Genomic DNA, 20,649 nt, shown 5'->3' with positions numbered 1-20,649 from the left:
ATAAATTTTAAGAGCCCCCAAGTGACCTGGGTAAAAGAATTTTATGTATAATGATTGTATGTACCGATGTACTTATATCATATTTGTGTTCACCCGAACTTTAAACGTGTCTTAACCGACCGTTGGCTTCTCCCTCTTCAGTCAAGGACCGAAAAGTGTCATGTACTCCACTTGTCGAAAGCATCGACGGTGTTTATGATAACCAGGCAATCATGCCATAAGGTTGTAACAGACAAAGCGCGCTCAGGGAACTTATGCTATATTACTGACGAAGTGTAAGAAGCATCTTCGAAGAAAATAGTACCTCCATCGATACCTTTCTTTGGTTGCTCGTTGTTACTATGAGACTTGTGCAATAGATTTTTTTGTACTCATGAGTTCCGTTGTGTGCCGACCATTATTGAAAACAATAAGAGCGCTAACTTTCGGCTTCACCCAGTCTGAGGTACTAACTCGGATGACCCGGTAGTTACAATCGCAGAGGTGCTCCCTTTACCGCCTAGCCGAACAATCAGGAACGTAGGGGTAAGCACAGGAGCCAGGCAACCCAGCTTGCGAAACACTTAAGTCAACATGGTGCATATTGTGGCGTAATACACGAATAAGGAACGAAGCCGTACAAGTATAATCATATGCAAGAGGAAAGGCTTCATAAAGGAAGCCCCCAAGTAAACGGGGTATTTGAATTTGCTTGCAACAAACAAGGTTTTGGCAAAGAAAGTTTTTCTCAAATGACTTTTTGTCAAAAAAGCATAATGCTTTGTCGAACCGAACGAAATTTAAAACTGAAGGTATTTAAGCATGGAAGCGACTTAGCTGGTTAATGTGCTCGGTGTCGATGCACGACCCGAGCTTACGGCGGGACAAGGTCCCAGCCCCCAAGCCGGTCCCAAGGTGGCGGAGCGAAGAGCTCGGCACTCCGAAGTGGCGACATAGCACGGCCAATGCAGGCCGGCAGTGTGACGCCGAAGTCCCCGGCGTGGCTTAATGAAGTAATGACGAAGCCCTCGGTCCAGCCGAGGTGACGTGGTACGTCGGTACGCCGAGGTGACAGCGCTGCCCGACCCAGATCCTTTACCTATGCCTAGAAAATAGTGCAAGCCAGAGATAATAGGAATAATAATAATAATAATAATAATGTTGCATAATTAACAATTTATGCAAAGTGAGTAATAAAAGAAACATGGCCCATGTGCCGAACACTCGATGAGGTAGACCTCTCTCAGCGATGTCGAAGTCCACGAGGCAACTGAACATGTCGGTATGGCAATTCGACCAACAAGGTGATCACGCGAGCCGATTGGGACAACGACGTCAGCTTGCCAAAGTGACCGCGTGACGCAGTCGAAGTCGATCACATATACACATAAAATAGTGTGGTCCAAAAAGGGTAACTGATTTTCGTAAAAATAATTTATTGAAAGAGATGTGGCCTAGTGCCGAAGTCAATCTCGATGCAGGGCGTCGACGTGACGTGGTGAAGGCGTGGCAAAGCCTGAATTCACAGGCCGGTCTGAGTTCCGGATGCGGCATTCGCCGAACTGTATACGAAAACTGACCGAACCACCACGCAACCGTTGTTAATGTGGCCACCATTTGATAGACCTGTGTACAGATGATGAAACAAACCAGAGTGATAATTCCTTGGGAAAAATAAACCCAAGCAAGAAAGAATACTAGGATTAATAGCATCTGCTTTATCTGTTGTAGCAATCTGAAGAAAGGTTACTCCCAAAATTGGGACTCGATCCGCACACCCATTGCCTGATGGGCGATAAAGCGACGGCGGCGATGCTGGCAAAGGTGGGCTCGCCGAGGCAAAGCCCCCGGTCTAGCTAACGTGACAAAGCTGGTTGGCTGGTGACGCCAAAGTCACCGGAGTATGTTGATGAAGAAATAGCGAAGTCCCTGATCTAGCCGAGATGACGGAGCAGGTCAATAAGGAGACGTTGCAGCTGCCGTGTCAGCCGAGGTGTTGAAGCAGTTCAGCGTGATGGACATCGGCTTGAAAAAGCAACAGTGCGGCCATGCCGATGCTGGTCATAACTTGTGACACGGCCGATGCCGGATTGATGAATTGACCGAGTGGCGATGTCGGCGCGCCTAAGGGCGATGGTGTTGGTGATGATTTATCCTTCGTGGTGTCAAACTCTTGTTCGGCTTGCCGAGCTGATGATTCGATAAGGTTAGGCTTAGCTCGATGAAGCGACGATCTGTCTAGCGCAGGTCTGCAAATGTGGAGTAATGTTACCGGACTGGTGTGACACCAGCGCGATGGTGAAGAGTGCCTCAAAGAAGGTGAAAGTGCGTTATATCGACTAGAGGGGGGTGAATAGGCGATTTTTATGAAAGTCCTCAAAACGTGGAAGTTATGAAGACAAATGATAGAAATAAACCTATTACCATGCAGCGGAAGGTAGACTACACTAGGCAAGCCATAGTCAAGTATTCAATAGAGTGAAAGCACAATGACTAATAGCAGCAATGTAGTAAGGATCAGGTAGGAAGATATTGTGAAGCCAGACAGAACATGCAGTTACTCAGTGAAGACAAAAGATAGTGCAAACATACAATGACTTCACAAGGAGTAACAGTAAGTAAAGAGAAGGGAAGATGAAACCAGTGACTCGATGAAGACAATGATTTGTTGGACCAGTTCCAGTTGCTGTGACAACTGTACGTCTGGTTGGGGCGGCTAGGTATTCAAACCTTAGGACACACAGTCCCGGACACCCAGTCCTGAACACGCAGCTCAGGACACCCACACCGTATTCCCCTTGAGCTAAGGTCACACAGACCTCGCCCAATCACTCTGGTAAGTCTTCAAGGTAGACTCTCAAACCTTCACAGACTTCGTTCACCGGCAATCCACGATGTCTCTTGGATGCTCAGAATGCGACGCCTAACCGGCTGGAGGATGCACAGTCCTCAAGTGTAATAAGTCTTCAGATCACACAGACGAGAAGACTTAAATGATGCCCAATTCTCTTTGGCTCTGGGTGGTTAGGGCTTTATCCTCGCAAGGAATTCTCTCTCAAAGGCTTCGAGGTGGGTTGCTCTCAAACGACAAAAGCCGTACTCTGAATCTGAGCAGCCAACCGTTTATGGTTGTAGGGGGTGGGCTATTTATAGCCACTTGGCAACCCGACCTGATTTGTCCGAAATGACCCTGGGTCACTAAGGAACTGACACATGTTCCAACGGTCAGATTTCAAACTCACACGACAACTTTACTTGGGATACAAGCAAAGCTGACTTGTCCGACTCTGGACAAGATTCGCTCTCATAGTCTTCACTCCAAGACATAGGTTATTGGTTAGGCATCACTTCAGTCATTCTGACTGGTTCTCTTGGACCCCACTTAACAGTACGGTGGTTCCTATGACTCAACACAAAAGAAAAAGAACTACGAAAGATCTAAGTCTTCGAGCTCCATAGGCTTCATGTGGTGTCTTCTCTTGTCATAGTCTTCAATGTGAATATCTTCGTATACCACCTTTGACTTCAATGTCTTCATACATTTTTAGGGGTCATCTTTGGTAGGAAAACCGAATCAATGAGGGACTTCTACCTGTGTTATCCTGCAATTCTCACAAACACATTAGTCCCTTAACTAGGTTTGTCGTCAATACTCCAAAACCAACTAGGGGTGGCACTAGATGCACTTACAATCTCCCCCTTTTTGGTGATTGATGACAAACTAGTTGAAGTTTTCAACGGGGATATAATCTGTGAAACTGTAAAGGATAAGGAATTGTCTTCATAAGTTGCAAGGGCTCCCCCTGAAGATGTGCATATAAGTAATTTGCTTTTGGAATGCAAATGCACATGGCAGGTTGTACTTGTGGAGATCCACTTCAACTTATGATGACAATCCACTATGCATGTGAAAGTATATGAAGATAATGACAATGCATAATGGAAAATGGATGTCTGCAGAATGATCTAAGTGCGGAATTTATCGTCGCACATGCGGAATTTATGATCGCAAAACAAAGTGGCAGATAAGTAGCAGACGACCATCGAGTTTAAGTGTTACAACTCAAAGAACCAAATGTAGCAAAACGAGAGTTGTAAGCACGAAGCAAAATATAAAGCACCCGCCCATATGGACCCGCTTGAAGACTATCAACCTCATATGCTTCTCCCCCTTTTATCAGTAAGGACCAAAAAGGTTTGAAGACATAGAGCATCTACTCGTTCCCATGCGGAGTAGGTGAAGTAGCAGGGTCGTTGGTGGTGTTTGGCGGTGCTGAAGAGCTTGGAGCAGAGTTGATGCGTGCTGAAGGAGGTGGTGGTGAAGTAGCATCATCTTCATCCTCGATAACTCTGGCAGTCACTGTTGCAGTAGATGAAGAGAACTCAGAGTCTTCAAGGGATGGAGTTCCTAGCAGCACAGCTCTTCGAGGAGGTGTGGAGTCAAACTTGAATCGCTCAGTGAAGCCATCCTCTTGAAGATCATCTTCAGAACACATCATCGTCAGCCCTTTCCATGTGCGGCGACAGGTTTCATGGGCAACGAAAGCATTCTTGGTGGCAAGATTGCGAATATGATTAACATCCACCAAGAGGCTTTTCATCTGACGCTTTAGTCAGTCATGATGCCTATCATGTTTCAAATGAAGAGCCACAAGAAGCTCCCGGTCGTTGAGAACACGAGTGCGCTTCTTGGGTCTTGGAGCAGTTGTAGTATTAGTGGCTTCAGTGGATGCAGGGTGTGGTGCACGTGTAGTGCCAGCCAAAGGATACACCCGAGTGACTGCTTCAACTCCTTCAATGTTCTGCGACAAACTCTGATGCTCTGCATTCTAAAGACTTAGAGGTTCCTTTGCAGGCTCAGGATAGATGGCTTCAGTAGAGATATCCACATCAGGCAGAAAAATCCTATGATTGCGAGCAGATGGCTGATATGAGATATCGGAGTGAAGTTTAATGAGCCGCATTACCCATGGGGCATAGAACTTCAAGCCGAACAGATCAAAGCCTGATGCAGCAAGTTGGCGGATGAATAAGTCCTATGCATTGAAGCATTTTCCATGAAGAATATAGAAGACCAAAGTCTTCATTGCACCCTGAAGCTTGGCATTTGGAGAGTGCCCTTTGATGGGCCAGAGAGTTCGCCTGATGATGTGATAGATGGTTCTTGGCAGATACTTAAGGTCTTCAACGAAGAACTCCGTGGGATAAGCAGCATCTTGGGGCAATGGCTTCATCATGCTGAGCATCTGACTCATATCAGGTTCAGGCCTCTTAAAGATGCTCTCAATAGCTTCACTATGTAGCTGACAGCCATGCTCGTAGAGATCGCCAGGAGTGGGCAAGCCAATGAGCTCAATGATGTCAAATGTATTGGCTTCGTGATGAACGTTTCCGGTCATCCACTCCAGGACCCAAGTCTTCGGATCTCTGCTGTACCCGCGGATGTGAAGTGTGGCATAGAATTGGAGCAGCAGCTCTTCATTCCAATGCTCTTGGTCAGTAACGAACGGCAGCAGTCCAACTTCCTTTAAGCAATCCAAAGCTTCTTCCAGAGAGGGCAGACCAGCTATAGCTTCAATGTCAAGGCGCTTGTGTGGGAAGATGCGACCTTGGTTGTAAAGAATACATGAGTAATAGCTTCACTGAGGATAGCTCCAGAACCGATCAGATGATATCCTTTCCCTTGAGTAGGGGTTCCTGGAGCTATCAAAGAATGTGTTGTCTGCCCTGAAGCCATTGATATTGAAAGAGCCAGGTGCTGATGCAGGACCTGTGAACCTTGGCAATCTTGGGATTGGCTTCTGTACCTGAGGCATGTGCTCAACATGATAGTCGAACTGGGGACCGGCAGCAGACTCAGGAACAGAAGTGGCAGGATCAGTGGCTTCGCTGTCTTCTGATGCCTTTGTTGGGGAGGGCTCCACATTAGCTTCATTGGTGGTTGTGGCAGCCTCAAGATTTTCATCCTCCACTTGACGAGCTGGAGGGTCGGTCACAAGCACGTTCTGGTTGAGAACTGCTTCTTGATGGGACAGGGGAGTGGGAACTTCTTCTTCCGCGGCTGATGCAGCCGGATTGTCTTCAGCAGAGACTTGAGGCCTTGGACCTTTGCGAAGCCTGCGCAACGCGGGCAACGCCTGTGGAGTTGGAGTGGGATGGGCCTCATAGTCTTCTTCCTCTTGTGGGCGATCCGCCCATGAAGCATCCTATGCAATTGGCGTCAGTGGACGACCAATGCTGATGAGTTTGCTGTTTTCAAGCTGAGGAAGGACTGCACCATCTTCTACATTGTCATGTTGACCAATGTCTTCAGCAGCGATGGGATCAGCTGCTGGAATGTCTTCAGCTTCATGAGCCTCTGTGGAAGCAGGCTCATGGATTGTCAGTTGACGTTCAGCTTCAGGATAGACCATTGAAATGGGTTCAACTATCAAAGGATCTATGGGAGCAGACCGATCTTTCTTGGTCTTCCTCTTCTTCTTGGAGGGGGCAGTGGGAGAGGCTTTAGCATGTTTCCTCTTCCTGGCTTCAGCCTTAGCAGTCCTCGTCTTCTTGAGATCTGAAGCGGTTGACCGGCTTTTTGGCTTCGAGCTAGTCATTCTTGTTGGGAAGACAATAGGAACTGCTTCCTGCCTTGGTGCTTCGGGTTCAACCGTAGCGGGCTTCTTCTTCTTCTTTGCGGCCATCCTGGGGTCGATGCCAGGGCGCCCAAGGGCCTTGCGCTTCTCAGCCTCATTATAGGCTTGCACACATCTGTCAGCCAGAGTCTTCATGCGCTCACGCGAACCTTGAGCTTCTGCACATTTCTTTAGAAAGGCTTCCTTGAGCTCGTGCATCATGATCTTGAAGTTCTTCACTTCTTGCACACTGAGCTTGGCCATATGCTTCTTGAACTGAGCCTTTTCATAATCAATCTTTTGCTTCAGTTCAACAATGCGCCGGGCAATAGCGAGTTCTAAAGCAATGGCGCCTTGGAAGGCGACACTGAGGCCAATTGGTAGCTGCAGATCTTCAAAGCTGATGTTTGGCGTGTCAAACCACTCATCAATGAAGTTGTGGATGATGGTCACATCAAAGAGAGGCAGATCATTGAAGATTTCTGCTTCTTCTTTGCTCTTGATGAGTTGCTCAAGAGCGTCATCTGCTAGATCTTCATCACTTGACAGATCAATGTTGTCATTGCGTAGAATGGCAGCAGCAGTTAGCTCTTGTCCTGTGTGAGGCAGAGGCATCTTGACCTTCTGGGGCTTGGAGATGCGAGATAAGTCTTCGGACTGCACACTGTCTTCAGGAGGTGCAGTTGCCAGTGGCTTCGCCCGTGAGATTTTTGGTGAAGGGGCACGCTTTGAAGCTTTAGGCTTCTTTAGCTTCTTTGTCTTTGGTGCTGCAGGCTCTTCATCTGATTCAGCGTCAGCTGCAGGCTCATTCACTGCAGTCCCTTGAACTAAGATGCGGGTGATGAGGCCTTCAAGGTTGTAGAAAGGACCGATGACATTGGGTTCTGCATGTCATGTGCCATCTGCCCTTGGTGTTGAGGGACCAAGGTTGAAGTCTAACCCCAAAGTCTTCTTGTTCTGCTTCGCTGAATTCTGGGCAAATTGGAAATTGCGCTTGAACAGATTGTCGTCACGACACCATAGTAGTGACGGTGGATGTGCATCAGCAGGCTGTGGCCCACGGACCATGCATGGATAGAAGCCTTGTTCAATGGCTTCATCTCTGGACCTGGGTAGAAGATTCTTGTATAGGATGTCTCCCCACGGTCTCTTGATGGCATTTTTCTCAGCATATTCCTGGGTTACTAATCGGTATTTGAACCATTGTCCTGCCCAATATCTTCGAATCCATTGGATTCGGGTCTTGCGCTGATTGTAATCCTCTTCAGGATCTGTCTTGTAAAGTTCTGAGAGGTCATCAGGCAGATCTCTTGATGTTCCGCCACGACGCTGTCTGCCACCCTTCCTTGCTGCTTTCTCTGAAGCCATAAACTTTAACTTGAAAGGCTTCAACATGTTCAAAGGCTTCAAAGGTTTTTGCTTGCTGGACCAACAGGAACTGGCTTCGGGAGAATTTATGTGATGCTGTAAGAATTCTGCAAATGAATGCAGACTATGAGAACCAAAGGATTCTCCCACGGACATGTACCTGTGACAGCATTAAGGTGCGAGGGAAGGGGAAGAGGTCATATGCATTCTCAGAAGATTTTGAAGATAAATCAGTTTAGAAGACATTGACCTCATCGTGCGAGGACATTCACTCATAGATAAGGAGTTGGTTCCAGATTTGTACGAATCCACAGATCAGTACAAGTGAGGAATCTAACTACTTTGTGAAGCATAAGTGAATATACTAGGCATGTTATGAGATGCAGTATGAGAGAGATCTAACTTGTGTGAACAGAAACTACTTGTGGTAGAAAGTGACAAATCCATAGGATCAACGGTGCTGTAAAAAGGTAGTTTTATTTACCACACTAAGAACTGCTAGACGGAGTGGAAGATGAGGCCGAGCAGTTCGATCTTCCGTGCCCTAACTTGGCGACGGAGGACACCTACGGCGACGGCAGAGAGGACGATGTCCGCGGTCGGCGTGAAGACGGCGTCGGAGAGGTTGCGGCAGTGAAGCGCTTCGTCGCCAGCGTCGTCGAGGGCTAGCGGTGGTGCTAGGGTTCGTGCGAGAGTGGAAGAAGAGATAATGACCGCTGTGAAGTGTGTATTTATAGGTACATGGGCGGCACTGTGCTATTACACAGGTGCCCCTGGCGATTCGCATCTGAGGAACACGTGGCCATTATGCGGAATTTTGGGGTTTGTTCCACGTCCCACGCATGCCTTGATTGTCGGGTGGTCGTTCCTACTTCTCCGGATTTCATGTGGAGGAATGAGCATTGAAAACGGACATAATGGTTGTCTCTGTATCTTCTGCTGACAAGGACGTAGAGAAGACATTCGACAGTTTCAATAGAATGCATATGATTTGGAGAGATAGAATTTGAGATAGAAAGCATAGAGAGGTTAGGATCCGATCACATTCACTTAGTTCAAAAGATTCAACAAGAAGACATAGCTATAAGTGAATGTTGTAGAGGACAGAACACTAGCATGTATATATATCTATATAATCAACATAGTGAAGATAATCATGAAGATATGTTGAGATTGAAGCCAAACCAAATGTGAAGACATTGCAAGGTAACGCCATGAGTGAAACACTTCAAAATAGAACGTTTGGTGGTGGCGTTACCCACCGTATAGGAAGTATTAGACCCAGACACGGCGCACAATTATCGTGGCGCTCCGAAGTCAAATTCCACATTAATGTATTCACACTTAGAATGTAAGTCTTCATTGATTGAAGATATACTTTACTTCGTGTGTTGCACATCTAAGTCGTCAATATGCATAAGGGTTAGGATGTGTGCCTGATCACAGGACATTTGAGGATTCCAGGATATTTAGCTCACACCGTAACTTGCAAAATCTCTTCTCATCCAAGGGCTTGGTGAAGATATCTGTCAATTGCTCTTCAGTGTTGACGTGTATGATATCAATGTCTTCCTTCACAACATGATCTCTGAGAAAGTGATGAGGAATTTCAATGTGCTTTGTCTTCGAGTGCTGAACTGGGTTGTTGGCAATCTTGATGGCGCTTTCATTGTCGCAGTAAAGTGGCACTTGCTTCAGATGAATGCCATAGTACTTGAGAGTTTGCTTCATCCACAGAAGCTGAGCGCAGCAAGATCCAGCAACAATGTATTCAGATTCAGCAGTGGAGAGAGATACACAGTTCTGCTTCTTTGAAGACCAACATACAAGTGATCTTCCCAGAAAGTGACATGTGCCTGATGTAGACTTGCGATCAACTTTGTCACCAGCATAATCAGCATCCGAAAATCCAACCAGATCAAACTCTGAGCCCTTTGGATACCATAATCCTAGAGTTGAGGTGTGAGCCAAATATCGAAGAATTCGCTTCACAGCTAAGTGATGCGACTCCTTTGGTGCCACTTGAAATCGAGCACACATGCAAACACTAAGCATAATATCTAGCCTAGATGCACATAGATAAAGTAAAGAACCAATCATGGAGCGGTATACCTTTTGATCAAACTCTTTACCATTGTCATCGGGACCCAGATGATGTTTGGCTGGCATTGGTGTTGTGAAGCCTTTGCAGTCTTGCATACCAAACTTTTTCAGGCAATCTTTGAGATACTTCTCTTGAGATATGAAGATGTTGTTGCGTTGTTGTCGTATTTGAAGACCGAGGAAGAACTTCAGCTCTCCCATCATAGACATCTGATATTGCTCTTGCATCATATATCCAAACTCTTCACTGTACTTCTGATTGGTGCAGCCGAAGATAATGTCATCCACATATATTTGGCACACAAACAGTTCACCATCATATGTCTTCGTGAAGAGAGTGGGGTCTAGGGAAGCAGGTATGAAGCCTTTGCTCTTCAGGAAGTATTTGAGTGTGTCATACCAGGCCCGAGGGGCTTGTTTGAGGCCATATAGTGCCTTGTTGAGCTTGTATACCATGTCAGGATGTTTTGGATTTTCAAAGCCAGGCGGTTGCGCAACATACACTTCTTCTTCAATCTTGCCATTGAGAAAAGCAATCTTCACATCCATTTGATATGAAACTATGTTATGATGATTTGCATAGGCCAGCAGTATGCGTATGGCTTCAAGTCTAGCCACAGGAGCAAATGTTTCATCGAAGTCAATGCCTTCCACTTGAGTATATCCTTGAGCAACGAGACGGGCTTTGTTTCTGACAACTTGACCGTGCTCATCTTGCTTGTTGAGGTATATCCATTTGGTGCCTATTATATTGTGCTTCCGTGGATCAGGACGCTTAACCAGTTCCCATACATTATTCAGCTCAAACTGTTGAAGCTCTTCTTGCATAGCTTGAATCCATTCAGGTTCCATGAAGGCTTCTTCAACTTTCTTGGGTTCTGTTATTGAGATGAATGCGAAGTGCCCACAGAAATTTGCTAGCTGAGTTGCCCTTGAACGAGTGAGTGGACCGGGTGCATTGATGCTATCAATTATTCTTTCAATCTGCACTTCATTGGCAACGCGAGGATGTACAGGGCGAAGACTTTGCTCTTGCTGATCATTGTCGTTGTTAGAAGGAATGTCTTCGAGCTGAGCATTGTCTTCATGTTGGTCAGGTGCTGAGATGATAAGTTCTTCTTCGGGATGAGCTTCAGAAGGTATAATTTCTCCAGTTCCCATAAGTTTGATTAATTCACTGGATGGAACTTCATCTAGCACATTTGGCAGTTGCTCTCTTTGTGAACCGTTGGTCTCATCGAACCGCACATCCACTGTTTCAACCACTTTGTAATGAAAGAGATTGAAGACTCTGTAGGAGTGCGAATCCTTTCCATATCAAAGCATAAAACCCTCATGTGCTTTTGGTGCAAATTTTGAAGTGTGATGTGGATCCTTGATCCAGCACCTGGCGCCAAATACTCTGAAGTAACTGACATTTGGCTTCTTGCCAGTAAGGAGCTCATAAGATGTCTTGTTCAAAAGCTCATGAAGATAAACACAATTGATTGTATGGCATGCAGTGTCAATGGCTTCAGGCCAGAATTTTCTTGGGGTCTTGTATTCATCTAGCATCGTTCTGGCCATCTCAATGAGTGTTCTGTTCTTGCGTTCGACGACGCCATTCTGCTATGGCGTGTACGAAGCTGAGAATTCATGTGTGATGCCCAAAGTATCAAGATATGTATCAAGGCCGATGTTCTTGAATTCAGTGCCATTGTCACTTCTGATGTGCTTTATCTTGGCTTCATAGTTGTTCATTGCTCGATTGGCGAAGCGTCTGAAGACATCCTGCACTTCAGTCTTGTAGAGGATTATGTGCACCCAAGTATATATAGAATAATCATCAACAATGACAAAGCCATAGAGACAAGCAGTAGTAGTAAGAGTTGAGTAATGAGTGGGACCGAAAAGATCCATGTGGAGCAGTTCGAAGGGTCGAGTTGTTGTCATGATTGTCTTCGAGGGATGCTTGGCCCTCGTCATCTTTCCTGCTTCACAGGCACCGCATAAGTGATCTTTCTTGAACTCTACGCCCTCGATGCCTATGACATGCTTCTTCTTTGCAAGGGTGTGGAGGTTCCTCATGCCAGCATGCCCTAGCCTCCGATGCCAGAGCCAGCATTCTGAAGCTTTTGCCAGAAGACATACGGCAAGCTGTGGTCCTGCTCAGAAATCTACCACGTCCAAATCATCTTTCCTATACCCTTCAAACACTAGAGACTTGTCAAATTCCATTAGAACAAGGCAAGGATATTTTCCAAACATCACGATCATATTTAAATCGCAAAGCATTGAGACAAACATTAAGTTGAAACCAAGGGATTCAACAAGCATGACTTTATCCATGTGTTGATCCCTTGAGATTGCAACTCTACCTAGACCCAATACCTTACTTTTACCAGTGTCAGCAAATGTGATGTGGCTCTTGTCGGATGGACGTAAGGTTGAGTCCATAAGAAGGCTTCTTTTGCCAGTCATGTGATTTGTACACCCACTATCAATAATCCATTTTGAAGACGCTGGTGTCGTACCCTTGGCACCGCGTGCCATGAAGCAGTAGGTAGAAGCGGAGTAGTCCTTGTCATTTGCATCGGTGTCGGTGATGAAGTCATTGTCTTCAGTGTTGAAGATGGACTTGGCAACGTATGCTATAGCCAGACCTGCGACGCCTGAATCGGACTCCTCCTCAGACTCCACCTCCGCCTCCTCAGAAGCAGACTCCTCCTCTGAATCCATTTCCTTGCCAACAAACGCACGTGCCTTGCCAGATGAGTTCTTCTTGTGTGATGAAGACTTTGATGAAGACTTGGAAGAAGACTTTGAGTATTTCTTCTTCTTCTTGTCGTCAGAGTCATATTCCTTGCTCTTCTTCTTCTTTTTGTTCTCATTGTCCCACTGTGGACACTCAGAGATGAAGTGGCCAAGTTTCTTGCACTTGTGACATGTTTTCTTCTTGTAGTCATGAGCAGAAGCTTCATCATTCCTTGAGTTTGATCGGGAAGACTTTCTGAAGCCTTTCTTCTTGGTGAATTTTTGGAACTTCTTGACAAGCATAGAAAGTTCCCTTCCAATGTCTTCAGGATCATCAGAACTGCCGTCAGATTCTTCTTCAGACGAGGAGACAGCTTTTGCCTTCAAGGCACGAGTTGGCCCATAGTTTGGACCGTACATATCTCTTTTCTCAGAAAGCTGAAACTCATGTGTGTTGAGCCTCTCAAGTATGTCAGACGGATCGAGTGTCTTGAAATCAGGACGTTCTTGAATCATCAGGGCTAGGATGTCAAACGAACTATCAAGTGATCTCAGTAGTGTCTTGACGACTTCATGTTTGGTGATCTCAGTAGCGCCGAGGGCTTGAAGCTCATTTGTGATGTCAGTGAGTCGGTCAAATGTGTGATGGACATTCTCATTGTCATTTCGCTTGAAGCGGTTGAAGAGGTTGCGAAGGACACTGATTCTCTGATCTCCCTAGGTTGAGATGCCTTCATTGACCTTGGAGAGCCAGTCCCAAACCAGCTTAGATGTCTTCAAAGCACTCACACGGCCATACTGTCCTTTGGTCAGATGACCACAGATGATATTCTTAGCAGTAGAGTTCAATTGAACGAATTTCTTGACATCAGCAGCAGTGACACCTTCTCCAGCCTTGGGAACGCCATTCTCGACGACATACCATAGGTCGACGTCGATGGCTTCAAGATGCATGCGCATCTTATTCTTCCAGTAGGGATATTCAGTTCCATCAAAGATGGGGCACGCAGCAGAGACTTTAATTATCCCTGCAGTCGACATAACTAAAACTCCAGGTGGTTAAACCGAATCACACAGAACAAGGGAGCACCTTGCTCTAATACCAATTGAAAGTGCGTTATATCGACTAGAGGGGGGTGAATAGGCGATTTTTATGAAAGTCTTCAAAACATGGAAGTTATGAAGACAAACGATAGAAATAAACCTATTACCATGCAGCGGAAGGTAGACTACACTAGGCAAGCCATAGTCAAGTATTCAATAGTATGAAAGCACAATGACTAATAGTAGCAATGTAGTAAGGATCAGGTAGGAAGATATTGTGAAGCCAGACAGAACACGCAGTTACACAGTGAAGACAAAAGATAGTGCAAACATACAATGACTTCACAAGGAGTAACAGTAAGTAAAGAGAAGGGAAGATGAAACCAGTGACTCGTTGAAGACAATGATTTGTTGGACCAGTTCCAGTTGCTGTGACAACTGTACGTCTGGTTGGGGCGGCTAGGTATTTAAACCTTAGGACACACAGTCCCGGACACCCAGTCCTGAACACGCAGCTCAGGACACCCAGTCCTCACCGTATTCCCCTTGAGCTAAGGTCACACAGACCTCGCCCAATCACTCTGGTAAGTCTTCAAGGTAGACTCCCAAACCTTCACAGACTTCGTTCACCGGCAATCCACGATGTCTCTTGGATGCTCAGAACGCGACGCCTAACCGGCTGGAGGATGCACAGTCCTCAAGTGTAATAAGTCTTCAGATCACACAAACAAGAAGACTTAAATGATGCCCAATTCTCTTTGGCTCTGAGTGGTTAGGGATTTATCCTCGCAAGGAATTCTCTCACAAAGGCTTCGAGGTGGGTTGCTCTCAAACGACAAAAGTCGTACTCTGAATCTGAGCAGCCAACCGTTTATGGTTGTAGGGGGTGGGCTATTTATAGCCACTTGGCAACCCGACTTGATTTGTCTGAAATGATCCTGGGTCACTAAGGAACTGACACGTGTTCCAACGGTCAAATTTCAAACTCACATAGCAACTTTACTTGGGATACAAGCAAAGCTGACTTGTCCGACTCTGGACAAGATTCACTCTCATAGTCTTCACTCGAAGACATAGGTTTTTGGTTAGGCATCACTTCAGTCATTCTAACTGGTTCTTTTGGACCCCACTTAATAGTACGGTGGTTCCTATGACTCAACACAAAAGAAAAAGAACTACGAAAGATCTAAGTCTTCGAGCTCCATAGGTTTCATGTGGTGTCTTCTCTTGTCATAGTCTTCAATGTGAATATCTTCATATACCACCTTTGACTTCAATGTCTTCATACATTTTTAGGGGTCATCTCTGGTAGGAAAACCGAATCAATGAGGGACTTCTACCTGTGTTATCCTGCAATTCTCACAAACACATTAGTCCCTCAACTAGGTTTGTCGTCAATACTCCAAAACCAACTAGGGGTGGCACTAGATGCACTTACAGAAGGCTTAAAATTTTATGGGCATGTGTTAAAAACAACGCACAATACCATAAAAGAAAATTCCTTTAAAAAGTTTGTCCAATATCACGTTCATAAAGAAACATGAATTCTGTTCGGATCCGTATTCGCGCAGAAAACAGATCCGAAAAGTGATGCACTAATCGGAAGGTTTCAGGAGTTTGGACGGTCGGATCGAGCTGAAATTTTGAGGGGTGGTAGATATAGGAATTCCGCAGCCGATCAACGGTTGGATCTTCCAAAGTACATCCGAGCTAGGTGCTGGAGACCATGCCCTAAACTCGTCCAGATTTACATCCAGATTTGACAGAGTTCCGGTATATCGTAGATTGCCCGAGATTCCTCCATCGGAACTCGACAAAATTTTGCATGGTTGTTGTAGACTCAATTCCGCACAATTTCACCAAAGGAATCGTCAAAGCGATGCTCGAGGAGGTAGTGGCAGCATATACAAGGTCGCTATTCGAAAAAACAGCACGGTCGCCCGAGGGTAATGTTGACGTTGAGCCCTCGAGCTCCATGGATGATTCCTCCATGATCTTGATAGAGATCGGAGTTGATGTTGATGAAGGCCCCTGTCTGAACATGACAATCGGAGATGGAGCGCGGTCCTCGGTCGAGCCAAGGTGACCAGTCGAGCCGGCGACGAAGATGCCGGCATCGCAGTTGATCTGCGGGCGAGCCATTGATCCTTCGCCGATCACACAGCAGAACTCTCAATGAAAGCACCATTGTTGGTGTCAAAACCGGCAGATCTCGGGTAGGGGGTCCTGAACTGTGCGTCTAAGGATCGATGGTAACAGAAGACAGGGGACACGATGTTTATCCAGGTTCGGGCCCTCTTGATGGAGGTAATACCCTACTTCCTACTTGATTGACTTTGATGAGTATAGGGGTTACAAGAGTTGATCTACCTCGAGATCGTATGTTGTGGTCTAAACCTTACAGGTAAGATGAGTAATGTCATAATAATCTACCGACTAGCCTGGCCTCGGCTTATATAATGTACCAGAGGCCTAGGATAACAAGAGTCCTAGTCGAATACGCCGATGGAGAGGAGTCCTTGTATTGATCACCAAGTCTTGTGGAATCTTTCCTGTGCATGTCATCGGCTGTCCGAACTGTCCCATGAGTAAATGGCCCTGTGGGTTCTCGATCCAATCCAACTGATCGGGAGACGATGTGGTGAGTACCCCCTAGTCCAGGACACCGTCACTCGGCAAGACTTTTGTAAACACCTTTCTCTATAATTCCCTTCAGTAAGCTATTTTCTTGATCAAGTGTGACTTCGCTAAGAGAATCGTTAGTGGAATCAAGAGAATTACTAGTAGCAATAATATTGGATTTAGCATGTTATTGTTACTACTAGAAGAAGAATCTTTCTTACTCTTTTTACTAGGTTTAACTTGTGGCATATAAGTGAGCAAGAGAAGACGTTTGGCAATGTAAGTAGAACTCTTTTTTTGAAGATCATCATTGATTGATTTTAGAAACCCATGCTCTTGCTCTAAATTTAGCTTCTCAAAGCGTAGCTTCTCATGAGTTCTTAGATTCTCTCGAGTTGTTTCATGAGCTAACTTAAGAGTGTTTAGTATTTTAGTTAGACGCTCAATCTCCTTCTTAACATTGTCATTCGTTTCATCTTGACTGTCATGATTACTAGCAAGTTCATTATAGCTCACATTACTAGCTTTATCAACAAGCAAATCATCATCACCTACAAATCATCTTCATCACTATTAAAATAAAGATACTCGGGGTGTGATACCTTGGGGCCTTTAGCCATGAAGCATCTTCCAATTCCTTCATTTGGTGAATCAAATATGTCGTGGGAGTAGGATGACACTAGTGCAAGACCGACAACACCTTCATCTTGAGTATAGTCGGAGTCGGAGTGATAGCTTCTCCCGGAGTGAGTGTCGGGGTCGGAGTCGGAAACCCATTCACCAACATGAGCTTGATGTCTTCGTCTTGTGTAGCTCTTTGATGACTTGTCTTTCCTTTCTGAATCCTTACTTCTTCGAGAGGGTCGTTGTTCATAACGATCATCTCTACTCCTCTCTCTATGAGGTGATTCATCTCTTCTACTCCTCCTTTTAGGTGAGTCTTCTCTTTTCTTATAAGGTGGCGTACACTCATTGAAGTAGTGTCCGGGTCTTTCAGAATTGTAGCAACTACGATCATGACTAGAAGATCTTTTCTCATTGTAGGACCTTGACTTGGAGCTTCTATCTTTGCTTCTACTCTTGTAGAATTTATTGAAGTTTTTCACCATTAGACTCAATTCCTCATTGGCTACTAGCTTGTCACTTGATGTTGTAGGAGCATCACTTGAAGCTTTGTATGCACCACTTGACTTGTTGTGGAGCTCTTCCTTATCCTTGAGTGACATCTGATGAGCAACAATTCTGACTTCAGTGGGCTTGAGATTTTTGTAATTGGGCATCATTTGGATCAAAGTGCACACGGTATCATATTTACCATCCAAGGCTTTAAGGATCTTCTTGATGATGAAATTGTCAGTCATTTATTCACTTCCTAAGCCGGCAATCTCATTTGTGATGAGAGCAAGCCTAGAGTACATTTCAGCGACTCCTTCACCATCCTTCATCTTGAATTTTTCAAGTTGACTCTAAAGCACATCCGACTTGGATTCCTTGACGGAGTCGGTACCTTCATGCATATCAACCAAAGTATCCCAAATTTTCTTTGCATTCTCAAGGCGGTTGATTTTGTTGAATTCCTTGGGGCACAAACCATTGAAGAGAATGTCACAAGCTTGAGCATTGTATTGCAACATCTTCAATTCTTTCACGGTCGCTTCACGATCCTGTTCTCTACCATCCTCAAAGAATTCACCTTGCAAGCCAATGAACAATAACCCAAACGGCGGGGTTATGACCAAGAATAGGCATTTTTCATCTTATGCTTTCCAACTAGCAAAATGTGTACCATTAAAATATGGACCTCTACGGTGATAATTACCCTCACTAGACACCATACTCTCCTACATTATGAAACCAAGGCTGTGGTGACCAAAGCAATGGAAACCAAGGCTTACGGAGACCAAAGCTTTGATACCACTTGTAGGATCGAAAGTATGTCTAGAGGTGGGGTGATTAGACTACTTGACCAAATAAAACCTAACATTTTTCCAATTTTAGTTGTAGGCAGATTTTAGCAATTATGAAAAGTCAAGCAACACCCTACACATGCAATTCTAAGAGTATAGCAGCGAAAAGTAAGACATTGCACATGTAAGTAAAGGGAAGGGTTTGGAGAAAGCAAACACAATGGGGACACGGTGATTTTTGGCATGGTTCCAATAGGTGGTGTTATCGTACGTCCATGTTGATGGAGACTTCAACCCACAAAGGGTAACGACTGCACGAGTCCATGGAGGGCTCCACCCACGAAGGTTCCATGAAGAAGCAACCTTGTCTATCCCACCATGGCCATTGTCCACGAAGGACTTGCCTCACTCGGCTAGATCTTCACGAAGTAGGCGACCTCCTTGCCCTTACAAACTTCTTGGTTCAACTCCACATCATGTCGGAGGCTTCCAAGTGACACCTAACCAATCTAGGAGACAGCACTATCCAAAAGGTAATAGACAGTGTGTTGATGATGAACTCCTTTCTCTTGTGCTTCAAATGATAGTCTCCCCAACACTCAACTCTCTCTCTCTCATAGATTTGGCTATGGTGAAAGAAGGAATTGAGTGGAAAGTAACTTGGAGAAGGCTAGAAATCAAGGTTCAAATGGTAGAAATGGAATCTCTTGATCTCAATACATGAGTAGGTGGTTCTCTCTCAGAAAATGAGTAGTGAAAGTGTAGGCAAGTTCTGATGGTTCTCTTACTGAGTAAGAGGGGGTGGAGGGGTATAAATAGCCTCCACACAAAATTCCACCATTACACACTTTTGACCCAACTCGGTGACACCGATCAGAAATCTCGACGGCACCAATCTGTGTAAAAGATATGAACGTTAGGAATCTCGATGGGACCGAGTGGAACAACTCGGATGAACCGATGCGCAATGGTTAGGGCAAGCCTCGTTTTGGTGGCACCGATTGCATTGACTCAGTAAGACCTAGGTGAAGAAATGAAGCAACAAAAAGGTTGGCACGCTGTCTCGATGGGACTGATTGCAATCTCGGTGGGACCGAAATAATTGCAACAAGGTTACAAAAGGTTTGCCAAGCATCTCGTTGGGACCGATTTCAAATCACGGTGAGACCGAAATAATTGCAACTGGATACGGAAGGTTGGGCAGGCAAACTCGATGGGACCAAGAACCATATCGGTGGAGATGTAAAATGGGCCGATGGCTGCACGGCTGACTGTACAACCACATTTGAACATTCAAATAGTAATAAATTTTAGATTTCTACCAACAAAAGTTCATTGTATCAATCAAAGTTTGAAATCCTACAAGCAAATGCGCATTGCCTCAAACAAAGTTCTTGGCCCAACAAATTAAAGTGACACTGTGGACAGTGATATCATCATCATCAATGACTTTGAAAGTGCAACTAATCCTTAGATGGTTTTGTTAATTCATAAGGATTAGTTGAACATCCTGAAGTCCTATGAATTAACAAAACAATCTAAGGATTAGTTGCACTTTCAAAGTCATTGATGATGATCATATCACTGTCCACAATGTCACTTTAATTTGTTGGGCCAAGAACTTTGTTTGAGGCAATGCACATTTGCTTGTAGGATTTCAAACTTTGATTGATACAATGAACTTCTGTTGGTAGAAATCTAAAATTTATTACTATTTGAATGTTCAAATGTGGTTGTACAGTCAGCCGTGCGGCCATCGGCCCATTTTACATCTCCACTTTGCATCATCTATTATAGTTGCACTTTTACATCACCAATAAACATTTGCTGGAGTTGCCCCTTTTTTGAGGATGTAAATTGCACTTTGTCACCTAGTTTTCATCTCCAAATTTGCGTCATCTATTAGAGATGCTTTTAGACTTTGACATTGATGCTCGTATTTTTCTAGATTTATTTCAAACCTTCAAACAATATGCATTCAGTGGGAGGAAACATGCTTGTCGACTACGAAAGCGTCTGTAGCGACTTCATCCATGTCAAGATAGTGTGTCAGCTCAGTTTCTCGGAGGTGCTCTCATAGGGGTAGGGTATGTATGCATGCTTTCATAGGGGTAGGATGTATATGCATGCTTTCATAAGGATGAGTGTATACTTGCGTTGAGCGACTTCAATTGTTCAAAAAAATCACGAAGGGTCATTTAGTACAAAAAATACTAGGAAGGTGGTTTGTGTATGGCACATGGCACCACCAACTTCGTTTTAGATTTTTTTTGTCG

Source organism: Triticum aestivum, chromosome 6A (genome assembly GCF_018294505.1).
Source record: "Triticum aestivum cultivar Chinese Spring chromosome 6A, IWGSC CS RefSeq v2.1, whole genome shotgun sequence".
Classification (NCBI taxonomy): domain Eukaryota; kingdom Viridiplantae; phylum Streptophyta; class Magnoliopsida; order Poales; family Poaceae; genus Triticum; species Triticum aestivum.
This window is presented reverse-complemented; position numbering follows the sequence as displayed.